Genomic DNA, 14,263 nt, shown 5'->3' on the forward strand with positions numbered 1-14,263 from the left:
CAAATGAGTACTTATTTGTATACACATAAGCTCAGACGTATTTATGATGCCAATAAAACAACAAGACAAATAAATAATAAATTATTAATAAAACGGTAATTTTTTTAAAAAGTTTTACCCGCCACTGGATCATTTCACTAATTAACTAACTACATGTTATTTTACATTGTTATTTTACCAACTTCAACTTTAAAAATAAACTTTAAATCAAAATAATTTTGTTTAAAACAATGTTATCTAATTAGGTTAATTAACTAACATTCATAGACTTAAAATCTGCATTTGATACAATAAAGAAAAAAATTTTCAATAATAAATGTTGAAGAATAACTATAAAGTTATAATACCCCAGAAAAAAATCACAGAGCCATAGAATGACAATAGGTTTTTTATGAAATGGATGACAAATGAGTACTTATTTGTATACACATAAGCTCAGACGTATTTATGATGCCAATAAAACAACAAGACAAATAAATAATAAATTATTAATAAAACGGTAATTTTTTTAAAAAGTTTTACCCGCCACTGGATCATTTCACTAATTAACTAACTACATGTTATTTTACATTGTTATTTTACCAACTTCAACTTTAAAAATAAACTTTAAATCAAAATAATTTTGTTTAAAACAATGTTATCTAATTAGGTTAATTAACTAACATTCATAGACTTAAAATCTGCATTTGATACAATAAAGAAAAAAATTTTCAATAATAAATGTTGAAGAATAACTATAAAGTTATAATACCCCAGAAAAAAATCACAGAGCCATAGAATGACAATAGGTTTTTTATGAAATGGATGACAAATGAGTACTTATTTGTATACACATAAGCTCAGACGTATTTATGATGCCAATAAAACAACAAGACAAATAAATAATAAATTATTAATAAAACGGTAATTTTTTTAAAAAGTTTTACCCGCCACTGGATCATTTCACTAATTAACTAACTACATGTTATTTTACATTGTTATTTTACCAACTTCAACTTTAAAAATAAACTTTAAATCAAAATAATTTTGTTTAAAACAATGTTATCTAATTAGGTTAATTAATTTGTGAAACATAAACACTAACAGCTACAAACAATGTTTCATCTTCTATTATAATGGGCGCGCCATCCTTAGGACGTCAGCGAAAAAGTACGAAAACATAATCCAAGGGAGCCTTTTTTAAATTCATCAACAGCATGGGTTCTACAATGGCAAAAAAGAGAATAAGTAGCTCAATAATAAGTTAAAGAAAAAATAGAACACGTAGCAGAAATATACAGTGATGAGTTAAGAACCGGCAAAATAACGCAAAAGATAGAAAACATAACACGTTGTGAAATAAAAAGAGATGAAAGTAGTAGAGGTGGGAAATTATCGATAGAAACCTCTAATTTACATTAAATTACATTAGGACTATCGATAGTTTCCCACCTTTAGACGTTAGCTGATTTCAGTCATAATATTACAAGTATGACGTCGAATATTTACATTTTTTAAATTTCGCATAAAGTAAAAACTGATTGATGGCAATAAAGCAAATGTAAGTAAACAGTTTAATTAGTAGTAATTTGATAATTAATTATGTGTTGAAGAATGCGACGTCTCAAATCATAGTTTATTAATGATCAATATTTTAATTTTGGATAAAAAAATACTCCTACTTAAACTGTTTTACTTACATTACGTGATACGTATTACTATGACTGAAGTCAACCAGCTCATAAGCTAAGTTCTAAAGGTGGGAAATTTTCGATAATTCTAATGTAATGTAAAGTAAATTATAGGTTAATACCGATAATTTCTCGATTCTCAGAGCTAACAGAGAAAACCAAACAGCCGAAATATCGAGATGAGTAAGAATGGGATGGGCAGCGTTCGGCAAACTTTCTTACGTTCTAAAAAATCAAACAATCACTCTATACTTACGAAGCAAGGTATATAACTCCTGTATAATACCGGTGCTCACCTACGGAGCACAGACATGGACATTTACACAGGCCAATTTGGATAGGATAAGGAAGGCACAAAGAGCGATGGAGAGACAAATGTTGGGTATATCACTTAAAGATAGAAAACGTAACCAGTGGATCGGAACCAGAACAAAGACAGTAGACGCAATAGAACAAGCAGCAAAACTGAAATGGAAATGGGCTGGACATAATGAACGTCTCCAAGACGGACGATGGAACAATGCCATCGGAAAGTGGCGTCCATACAATGCAAAGAGATCAAGAGGCAGACCACAGATGACGTGGAAAGATGACATCAGGAAACAAGGAGGTCCCACATGGCAGAGAACAGCTTAAGATAGGGAAAGATGGAGAGAACTGGGGGAGACCTACATCCAACAATGGAAGGATAGAGAATAGGTTAAAAAAAAAATCGATAATTTCTCACCTCTACTACTTTCAACTCTTTTTATTTAACAACGTATTATGTTTTCTATCGTTTGCGTTATTTTGCCGGTTCTTAAGGCACTCATCCCTGTATATATTGTCGCCAATACTGTTCAACGCATAGTCTAAAGAAATTATGAAAATATCTCTAGAGATTTACTATTCCATATAGCCCGCAGTAAGGCTTCCAAAAATGTATCATTATAGACATAAAACATTTAATGGACTTAAATGATCATCAAAAATATTTGAAATCAATTGTTAGTTCCTTCTAGTTTATTATATTTCTCCCGTTAGTGTTTTTAATCAGCTACCAAACTACTCAAAAGTGATTAACTTGTTTTTAATTTAAACCCTTAAACATCAAATACAATTTTATAGACCTCCTAAATTGACAAGAAAACTCAAATATGACGCAGCTGGAGGGAATTTCCAATTAAACAGCCACGAACTTCAACAAAATTCGTGTTTATTGAGTACCTCGGCAATACTAGAGATTTAGAGATTAAAAGAAGGAATACACATTTTAACGCATTAGGAAATTTAACATCACTCGACTAGATTAAATTTCTCGGTTCCACAAATAGAGAAGGAAATAACGGGATTTCATGATTGTAGTTCCTGTTGCAACGTGAAGATGAAAAAAATTTAAAATACATAATAATTTAGCAAGCTACTTTTCGATCGCATTTATAGAATGTTAAAATTAAGATTAAATGCCGTCTGTTCGGCGGCATATTTATACAACTTAAGTTGTGAAGATTACCAAAGCCATTAAAATAGATTATTATAAAAGCCGACAAAAGAAAAATTCAGGAAGCTGAAATGGAAAGACCCTCTCCACTGAAGCAAAAGACCAACATTCACTACCTCAAAGATCAAGAAAATCATTTATATATAAATACGGGATACAATAAAGCATTTTAATAAAAAATACAAGTCCTTACGAATATTATGGTTAGAAAAAGATAAATGGTAGACCCTCTTCTCACAGCGACTCCATTGTACCACTCCGTATCATCCAGAGTGAACCTCTCATAGCTCTTCGGCACGTATACTTGGGTATTTCTAGGGACTTTAGGGATACTTGATTGTTAAGAGTACATACAAATGGTCCTGTTAAGGCAAGCCATATAAACTATTTCTTGAGTACGGACTAAGGTCGCGAAGATTTCAGCGTGAAAGATTGATCTACAGTCGCTATTTCTCCGTTACGTAATTTTTGAAGCGAAGCTTTTATACTGGCGTTGTATTTTACTTTTTTCTATATAGTGAAATGCTGGGGCGAGCGTCACGGAAATACCGTCACGAGTAGCGTCATGGAATCTTCTCATCGATTCACTACTCTCGCTATGCAAATATCGGTAGTTGACTAGTTTAAAAATTAGAAATATTGTTAAATGCGAAATTCTGTACATGATCAAACAGCATTTAATAATAGTGGCATACAAAGGTTTGAAGCTATAGACTTTGTTAGATTTGTACTATTTTTTTATAGTTGATCAGTGTGGCTACAGTTTGAAATCATATTTGATGACACAGCTAGACAACATGCTAGAACAGAAGCAGAGAATCTTTATAATGAATCTCCCATATGAACTAGGAATGCTGTGGAAAGGCAACACAGGGTATGGAAAGGACGATTTCCAATTTTTTAAAATCGAATGGAATTAAATTTGAAAGTGACTATGAATGTAATAGCAACATCAGTATTTCATAACATCACCATAGAAAATGGATACTTGTTTCATCATAATCCAAATCAACAAGAAAACCTTTTAATTAAAGCCATAAAAAGGAAAAAAGAAAACAATTTCCTAAATTTTAAGGTGGAATTGAGGGAACATTATTGTGAATTATGTACTCGACAACATTTTGCAGAACTTGATTTACAATTTCTAAAAAAAAAAAATTTCTACTAAACCAATTATTTTGTTTCTGAGGCAATTTACAATGTACTTACTTTCACCTCTATCTAGATAAATTTTATAGGATATAATAATACTTATATTTCAGCAATTTGCATTTTTATAATTGTACATACATTAATCATAAATATATTAGTTCAGCAATTTCTGTACTGTGTTCTTAAAATTTGTGTATAGTTTAAATTTACTTATTTAATATAAATTTTCTTAAGCAAATTTTTGTTTTAATTATAATCTAATTTTTAATATTTTGATTTTCAATAATTGTTGCTTAATATCTTTCATGGTTGGCCTTTCTCTCTCTTCATTGTCCTCTTATCGACTATTCTCTTCATTTAAAACTTCCAGTTTTCGTTAATATTTTTTCTTGGTTTCTATATTTTATTGATTTATATTTATATACTTCCTCAATAAATCAGTTACCATTTTTGTGATATTTAAAGAGCTACTTCTTTTTAATACAGACATAATTAATAACAATTAACAATTTTACAGACAAATTAATATACAACCAAAAAAAATGTTATTTCGACAAAAATAAAGCAAAATTGATAGAAAAACAATTACCAACCTACTACTTTAAACGCCTAAGTTTACTTTTAATAGTAAAAAGAGCTGCTATGAAACTGGGTGTGACACTAAAGTGTACTTTAATCTAAAGTGAACGTTAGTTAAAGTTTGGTTTATAAATTGTCATTACGAAATCGGGTTTTACTTTTTATTCTATACACTTCACTCATTTTAAATTTATTTTATATAAATATAATGTCCTATTTTTACAATTATTAGTTCAAAAATTGTATTAAAGTGTGACAAAAAGAGTTATTAGTAAATCATTTTAAGTTGAACTTTCATATTTATACTTTGGGAGAGATTTCTAAATCAGCACAAATTAAATACGGACTTTTCCGAAATAGTAGTCACAGTAAAAAAATTCGAAGAGTCCATTTATGTGACGAGTGGTGACTGTAATACAACACGTACACTATCAATTTTATTAAAATCTATAACAATAATAAATAAATAAAACTACTTTATTCAATTTTAAACATATTATTTAAATTTAACAATAGAGAAAACATAGCATGAAGCTTCGCGCTAGTCTAAAGTACCGCCTACTGTACCAATTTTTTCCTTATTTTAGTTCTCTCAACTGTTTTTCCAAATTTAAGGAGCGGTTTTCTTAATTCATTCCGTGAGTATTTCGGTATATAACATAAACCTTACTCACTGTAATAACGACACATCTCTAGCCTCAAATATTTGCTAAAAAATCTGACTTATTGACTAACTGTAATAAACTCCCAAAATCAGTTTGCGCCGTAGCTTGAAGCGAGATGATTTATGATTTTCGAGCGAATTAATTTACCTAAGACAATTTTACGACTCATCATTTTTGGAACTGTTTAGGAAGAAAAATTCGAAATTCGAAAGAGCGTTCATAGCATTTAAAATATAATATCAAAGAAAATAAAACTAAATATCAAAGTGACATATAGATAGATGAAGTGTGAATATAACACATTAAACATTTATTACCTGATTTAAATATATATATTTATAGGTTTTAGCATGGTTGCTGATTGATTAAATTTTTGAAAATAAAAACGATATCAGAAAATGTATTCAGGATTTTTCTCCATGTATTTGTGTATTTGCAAAGTGCTCAGAGAAAATATTTTTGTCTAATTCTAAATTGGTCGCTATTATATTTATCTATTGTGAGAACCAGAATGAAAATATTGCTATAATATATAATTTGAAATATATCTTCTCAATAAATATTTTAGATGAACCTACTGTTAAAAAACTATTTTGTATTAAAAAAGAGATTATATTTTCGTTGTTATACCACACACTTATTGAATAATTCTACATATGTGTTAATGGATTAACTAGAAAACTATTGTCAAAGTTATAATTCTAAAAATGTATTGTTAAGTGTTCTACAAACTTCAATTAACATCAGCTGCTTTAGAAACTAGTTCTCGTTTAATCCCAAGCTCTTTTAGAAACTGCTTGGACTTGTTACAAAGTTGTAATCTTTGTGTTAACATTTTGCTGTAATGAGTTTAGCAAGTGAGCAGCGGACCGCTCTCTATTCGCCAGGATTTATACTAAACAAACATTTTGTTCATCAAGACCAATTTCATTTCAAGAATCAGACAAGTCGGAAGCTGCTATTGCTTGCAGTGGGATATTAAAATTAATAAAATTGCTTTTACTAAAAATTTACGAATAAACGAGCTGCAATAACGGATAGATTAAAGATAGCTACTTGGAATTGTAGAGGATTAGGATAAAACGAACAAGAAATTACAGATAACATAAAAATTCGTAAAACAAACACTGCCGTCATAACTGAAACGAAAAAAACTTCCAAGGAGTACAAATTTGCACGATTACTCAATGATATACAGTGAAGGACACCAAAATAAAAGAGCCCGCGGCGGTGTAGCTATATTAGTTGATTAGTGTTACATTGCAACTTAATCAGTTGTCTAGCTCAGTCAACACAATCCACATTACATGGCATGCTGAAAAGTCCAGGACCTGTTCGATAACTTTGAAGTCCTGGAACTTTCGTTCTGTTCTGAAGGATCTGTAATGAGGATGAGGATTTATAATGGAGGATCTGTAAGGAAGAGGAAAATCTCTTACAGTGCGATCTAACCTTCTTTTGAAAATATTTCATCGATTTGAGCTCATCATATATCGATTTCATAAGACGACTTATGCGATTCTCCAAAAAAGTTCAGCTATTATATACATATATATATATATATATATATATATATATATATATATATATATATATATATATATGTGTATATATTTACAGATAAATCCGGCTCTGTTCTCCGGACAACTGATTGATTTGATGGAAATGGAAACAGCTGGGCATTTTTTTAAGTACTTAATGGATATTAGAATTCTCCGGCATGTTTCCTTCTAAACACAATAGCAAAGTTTTCTTTAAATAGATTTTTTGATATTTTAGATGACAGTTACAAACAAATCATATTAAGTGCCAACGGTACATAAAGCGTGAGGGTTCAAATTAAGGGTTGCGCCTTAGATTTCTCACCCCTGTCCCAGCCAAAATGTACGGTATTGCAAAAAAATTAATCTATATACCGATTCGAAATTTTGTGTATGAATGCAGTACTGTAGGAAATTACAGAAAATGGGGAAACATTTTTCCGAAAATAAAAATTTTTCAAATTTTTTACATTCGTAAGTTTATTAATGCCGTACAAAAATGTTTGGCCAAAAAAAAACTTACCCCCTTGAGTGGTAAGTTTTTCTTACCTGCGACTCACATAAGAATTGACGGCATAGTTTCTAAAGTTGTTATTACATATTGTAGTATTATGTTATATGTGATTAATTCTGTGTTAAATGACCCATTAGAAATCTCCCATGGGCTTGTAGACTACAAGGGCAAATCCAAATAACAACCTTCATCTCTGTATTCCGATCACATGCCCTTTTACTGACTATTTTATTGGACCAAACACATAGTAATTACATTGTAAGGCAAATGTTGATCTAATACCTTATCTTCCCAAACAGATCTTGAAAATCTTACTTAAACATTGTTCAGCAACAACAGGTGTAATTTTCTGCTTATTATATAATATGTTACCACAGCTACAATTGATTCAAGCTCTTGAAAACGTTTAATCTACATGGAATTTGTATTATATGAGCAAGATTTTTCTTTCTTGCTCTTTTTCTTCTTGTAGTGCCTATCCGTTTCGAATGTTGGCGACCATCATGACAATCTGTATTTTGCAAACTGCTGCTCTGAAAAGATTTGTGTTTGCACGTATATTTTTCAGCCAGGAAATTCTTCGCCTTTCTGGTCCTCGTTTTCCTTCTACTTTTCCTTGTAGAATTAATTGCAGCAGCCCATATCTTTCGCTGTTCCTCATGATGTGACCGACGTATTCGATTTTGGCTGTTTTTATTGTGGTTAACAACTATTTTCCTTTTTGCATTCTGAATAAAACGTCCTAGTTAGTAACGTGATCGGTATAGGATATCTTCAGGATTCGACGATAAAGCCACATTTCGAACGTCTCCATTTTCTTGCAGGTAACGTCTGTCAGAGTCCACGACTCAACTCTGTACAACAGTATATGTAGAAAAGATATAACATAGTATTAACTTGATTTTTATGGGTACTGATAAATCATGGCATTTGAATAGTTTAGCCATTTTTTGAAATGCAGATCTTGCTTTCTCTATCCTAGATTTTATTTCTAGGGAATGGTCCCAATTTTTATTGACGTTCGTACCAAGGTAGGTGTATGTTTTTACTCTTTCTATTGATAGACCATACACACTGTTTCTTTCAATTTGCTGTTCCTTCTTAGAGATCATCACACATTTTGTTTTCTTAATGTTCAGTGAAAGTCCATATCTCTGACTCATTTCTGTGATTCTAATCATTAACTCCTGGAGGGCTTCATAACTGTCAGCGAATACCACCGTGTCATCCGCGTATCTGATGTTATTGATACATTCTCCGTTAATTCTAATTCCGGCTTCAACATCCTCTAGTGCTTCTTGAAAGATTTCCTCAGAGTATATGTTAAACAGTAAGGATGATAGTATACATTCCACGTTTGGTTTTGATATCATTGGAATCTCCTGCCTCTGTAAGGATAGAAGATGTTTGATTCCAGTAAAGATTGCTAATAATTCTTAGATCACAGCTGTGTATTCCAATATTTGTTAAGCTTTTCGTATTTTACTGCATCGAACGCTTTATGGTAATCAATGAAGCAAGCATAAATATCGCAATTTACATCTCTATATCGTTGAAATAAAGCTTGTACGCTAAAGAGAGCCTTTCTCGTACCCTTTGCGTTCCGAAAACCAAACTATGTACGGCTGATTTTTTCTTCGCATAGTCTATATATCCTTTGATATGTGATTTTTAGAAATAACTAAACTTAAATAAGCTGCTGGTTCGGAAATAATTGCACGATAAGGATTTTGTTTTCTTTGGTAGAGCAATAAACGTTGACTTCAGCCATAATCTTGGTATTACTCCATGTAAATATACGTCATTGAATATTTTTGTTAGTCGTTGAGTACCGTCGGTGTTAAATAGCTTTATAGTTCAGCATATGCATTGTCAGGTCCAGGAGCTTTGCCATCTTTTAGTTGTGATATTGCTTTTTCCACTTCATATGATGTGATTTGTAAGTGGTCATTATATATGTAGAACGGGGGTTGTTCGGACCTATTATCATCAAAGAGTTCCTGATCTTGCCGTTTGCCAGCTGTGTTGGATTTTTGAAGACCAGTTGCTTGTTTTACCTTTTTATGCATATTAAATTTATCGTGTTCTTGTTCGAACAACTCTATCTCTTCAAACTGTGATTTTAACCAATTTTTTGGCCTTTCGTATTTCGGTTCTTATTTGTCTCTTAATATGTTTATACATTCTTTTATTATTCTTTGATTTTCTTCTTTCTCCAGGAGTTGTAGTATGTTGTCATTTATCCAACTTTTCATCTTCTCTTTATTTTCTATTAGATGTTCTTCTCTGATCTTGTCAAAGGTTTCACATATATTCTGGAGTGATTCTTGCTCAGTTATTAATATTTCGTAGACAGAATTTCTTTATGGAGAAAAAACTATACAAAACCAGAAGCAGAATACATTATTTTGTAACGCTTAGTGTTTCCTGACGACTATATTACACTCAACAATTAACGTAACACTACTTCATTAAATAAGTAACTGTATTGTAGCCTCAGATTTATTTACAATAGGAAAATATTCTAAACAATAATTGATAAATAATATTCATTTAATCAAAACAACAAATTGAACATTAGAAGGGAATCGAATAAATCAATTTACATATAATATAAATTCGGGGAACTGATGACGAACTGATGGGAATATTATCACGTGGCGACTTTTCGGTACCCACTAATCGAGTTAGCAGAAGCTCCCTTACGGATTCTAGACAAATATGCTCGTTTCCGACTAAATTCGGCATTGTAGGGATGCCTGATTTCAATATTGGCTTTAAAGGGATCCTAGGAAATGCCGAATTGTACTAATATAATTTGGTGGGAAAAATACAATACTATGGTTGAGGCTTATACAGCGTGTTGTGATTTAATTAACGAAAACTTGTGTTAAGAGGATTACTGTTATTTTTAAGGGCATTTTATCAAAGCAACAAAACAAATACAAATAAAAAAAAATAATCTAATTACCGATGTATTATTTTTGAAAAGACAAGGAAACAAACAAAATATATTACAAGTAGGGTTTATCGTACAGAATACTTGGTATACATGTATTAAGAGCGTAGGCGCTCTGTAACTTATTAAAATAAACATTATAGAAGTTTTCAGAGACTTTAGGCCCTCAGTAATAATGTATTCTTTCATTCTGCGTTTAAATTTTTAAAAAATACTTATTAGTTTTCTCAGTTAAAAAAAAAAGAATGCATTTAAAAAGCATTGGCCCGAAATTTTGCGCCTACGCTCTTAATACTTAACAAACAAAATTTAGAGTATTTTACTTAAGATTAGATGATTCGCTTAATACTTATAGAATGTATTCTAAAATCACGAAATGGAAAATAATCACGCCCAAAACGATGATGATCAGAGTACTGAACACGATGCGAGCAATACTGATCAAGGAATAATAAATCCTACCGCCCCAAACAAAGTAAACAAAGTTATCCAAAGCAATATCATTCCCAAAAAAGCTCCGGGATTTGATTTAATAATAGGAGAAATACTACAACATTTACTTAGTAAGGCTCACAATCACGATTTACAAGATATTCGCTCTAATAGAAATTACTTTTTTCAACATCAGAAAGAAAGTAATTTCTGAGATTGAGAAAAAAAAAGTGTGTGACTCACGTGATCCCATATCTCGTCAGCAAAGATACCCGTCAAGAGCAAAATCTTGAATACGATTCATAAGTAGCCGGCAAATTTAAAAATATGACAATATTTATACAAAAGAGGACAAATGCGACTATGGCAAAGTGAACTTGAATCTTGCACTTGCATCAATGACGACTTAAAGGAAACTAATAACCAGACCATTCAACCGGGCAAACTTTAATATTAAAAGATATGACCACATGATTCTGATATTAAAAGTAATTAAATACCAAATTTTTAAAACATCCGTTATATAGCCAAGTAAAAAACGTTTAAAATACCATATAAGTAAGATTGTATGGTATGATTAAAACAGACATATGCATATCGAAATAGCATGAAGATCTGAGGAATGACGGAATCATAATTCCTAAATATACAGAATTAAATCAATTAAACACTATTTTATTAAAATCTATACTGAGTGACTTTGTGGATTACACAGTAATTTAAACAGATGATTCTAAAAATCAAACAGCATGCTATTGTATTTCGGTGGACATTTTTAGACCGAAATATATGGGAGAGGGCAAAATAAGCTCTGTTTGCCTGCGTTATTCTCTTCCGTATTTCTCCATTTTTTGATCCGTCGGCATATATTTCTACTCCCAGGTATGTAAACTTTCCAACCGTTTCAATGTCATCTTCATGTATAATGTTTTATGGGATTATATTTCTTTTCGTCTGCATCATTATTTTTGTTTTTTCTGTGTTATCTGCATAAATTAGGAATAGTAAATTCACCAGTTTGCTTGTGTGATAATGTTTCTATTTGAGATTTGAACTATATTTTCCTGGGATGCAAAATTAACGAGAGAAATACAGACCACTTTATATTACAATATGTTTTCCAATTAGTATAAGTAAGAGTATTTACTAAGTTTGAGTGATAATGAAATTACTGATTGACTATTTGAAAGAAATAAATATTGCCATTTAAATGAAAAGGTGATAAATATAAACAAAACTTTAGTGTATTTTTATGTATGAGAGAGTAATAAAACAATAAATTATGTATGCAAATCCCTAAACTGTTGATACGGGTGACTCAATGAAAAACAGATATTTGTCAACAAGTTTACAGAAGTATATAGGAAAACAATTTTAAATTGAGTATGACCACCAGGTATAAAGGTTGAAGCAGAATAGAATACAATAGTTGTGAGAGTTACTAATCCTTAAATAAGGTTGCCAGTGTCGGAGTGATGGAGGTTAACAGGTACTAATGAATTTGCAAGAAATGTAAGATGTTTATTTTATTGGTTATATATAACCAATAAAAGTTTAATAAGTACCTACCTATTTGCAAAATAAAGTTTAATTCTTTAGATAAAATAAAACGTTTTATTTTATCTATTTGCAAAATAAAGTTTAATTCTTTGCCTATTTGCAAAATAAAGTTTAATTCTTTAGATAAAATAAAACGTTTTATTTTATCTGAAATGAGTGCATTCCACGAAGTAAGGGTTTCAACAATCAAACATTTAATTCTTTAATTCCAGGAATCTACGACAGTAATTGACTAGATAATTACCTTCTAAACTTATTCCACAGAAAATGTGGTACTGGGTTTTTCTATTTTGTATATAGGAAGGTCCAAGTGGCGTATTCAAAATTCTTAACAGTTCACTAAAAGTAGGTACTTCAGTTGCAAGGTGCAGTTTATTGTGTATACTAGTGTTATGGAAAATTTGGAAGTGCCGTGTAAACGCCGAAAAATTGGTCCTTTAACAGTTAATGAAAAAACATTAATATTTAATTGTTTTAAATCATTTACAGACAAACGTTTATGTGAAAGTGTTGATGAGACCGTTGAGTTAGTTAGCAGTACACTTGGTGTTGGGAAATCTACGATTTACAGAGTTATTAAAGAAGAGAAATGTGGTAGTTTTCAAATGCCACGTAATGCTCCAGGGAAACCAAAATTTCAAATAGAATATCATTTTAAAGAAGGACTTCGACGGAAAGTGCATGAATTCTTCTTTAGACAAGAATTTCCAACATTGGATAAAGTTCTTGTCTCAGTTCGAGATGATAAGGATTACCCAGAAATGAGTCGAAGTACGTTATGGAAACTTTTAAAAGAAATAGGCTTCCGCTGGAAAAAGAATCCCAGAAAGTCTATTTTATTAGAAAGAAGCGATATTGTCATATGGTTTCTATCATAACTTATCTACTGGTTTAAACCCACCATCAGGAAAGGGACGCAGGCTGATAATAGTACACATTGGCAGTTCAGACGGTTTTGTTGAAGGTGGTTTATTAACTTTTGAATCAACTCGTACCGGTAACTACCATGAAGACATGAACGCTGATGTCTTTCAACAATGGTTCGAACAAATGATAGATCTTCTTCCTAAGAACTGTGTAATAGTAATGGATAATGCAAGTTATCACTCCAGACTTATAGAAGGACTGCCCACAACCAAGTGGTTAAAAAAAGACTTGCAGAATTGGCTGAGTTCAAAAAATATTACGTACCATCCCGGATCTATAAGAAAGGAACTTTATTCGTTGTGTGCCCTTCATAAAGAAAAATTTAAAAAATACGAAATTGATGAAATTGCCAAAAATCGTGGAATGACAGTACTTAGATCCCTACCATATCATTGTGAATTAAACCCGATTGAACTGGTATGGGCACAGATAAAGAGTGAAGTTTCAAGAAAAAATACCACTTTTAAAATTCATGATGTTAAACAGTTGTTTTTGGAGGCCGTAAATAATGTAAAACCTGAAAACTGGGAAAAGGCAGTAAATCACACTATTAAAGAAGAGGAAAAAATGTGGAAGCTGGACAATATTACTGATAAAATGATCGAGCCAGTTATTATAAATCTTGGTTCTGAAAGTTCATCTTCTGAATCTGATTTGGATTTGTAACAAGTAGCTGTAAGTTTTATATTAATATTTTTATTCATCTATTTAACATACCTTAGACGGTTTTAAAAACTCTTTTTCTCTTTTGTAATTTTTAAAAATTAAAAAAAATGTGAATTTT

General features: G+C 31.1%; 1 protein-coding gene across 1 annotated transcript in view; it reads right to left on the minus strand.

The window, feature by feature from the left end:
• The window catches only part of unc-13-4A (BAI1 associated protein 3), a 225,044-nt gene that overhangs the window by 43,311 nt on the left and 167,470 nt on the right, over positions 1-14,263 (minus strand). The window lies entirely within an intron of this gene.

Source organism: Diabrotica undecimpunctata, chromosome 4, assembly GCF_040954645.1.
Source record: "Diabrotica undecimpunctata isolate CICGRU chromosome 4, icDiaUnde3, whole genome shotgun sequence".
Taxonomy (NCBI): Eukaryota; Metazoa; Arthropoda; class Insecta; order Coleoptera; family Chrysomelidae; genus Diabrotica; species Diabrotica undecimpunctata.